This window comes from Octopus bimaculoides, chromosome 6 (assembly GCF_001194135.2).
Source record: "Octopus bimaculoides isolate UCB-OBI-ISO-001 chromosome 6, ASM119413v2, whole genome shotgun sequence".
In the NCBI taxonomy this organism is placed as follows: domain Eukaryota; kingdom Metazoa; phylum Mollusca; class Cephalopoda; order Octopoda; family Octopodidae; genus Octopus; species Octopus bimaculoides.
Window position 1 is genome coordinate 26,043,431 of NC_068986.1, and position 293 is coordinate 26,043,723.

The 293-nt window shown below is 28.7% G+C and overlaps 1 long non-coding RNA gene across 1 annotated transcript in view; it reads left to right on the top strand.

The window, feature by feature from the left end:
• The window catches only part of LOC128248035 (uncharacterized), a 2,649-nt gene that overhangs the window by 1,035 nt on the left and 1,321 nt on the right, over nt 1-293 (top strand). The window lies entirely within an intron of this gene.

The window sequence follows — 293 nt, forward strand, 5'->3', positions numbered from 1 at the left end:
CTATAGTGTTTGTAGGCTTTTGGGGTGCCTTGTGTTTCTAAGGGTTTTTTGACATATATCTTTTCTATGTTTGCATGTCCCACATGCTATACGTTCATTTATGTATTCTTTTTTACTACTATTATTATTTTTTTCCTCCTGTACCCTTATTTGTATTTTTTATTTTTATTTTTATTTATATTTTGATCTCAATTGTATTTTTATTTTTATTTCTATCTTATTTTTGCTGTTGTTTTTCTTCTGGTCTCTACCACACCTCTGTTTTTACCTCTTGCTCTACATCTGTATGTAAC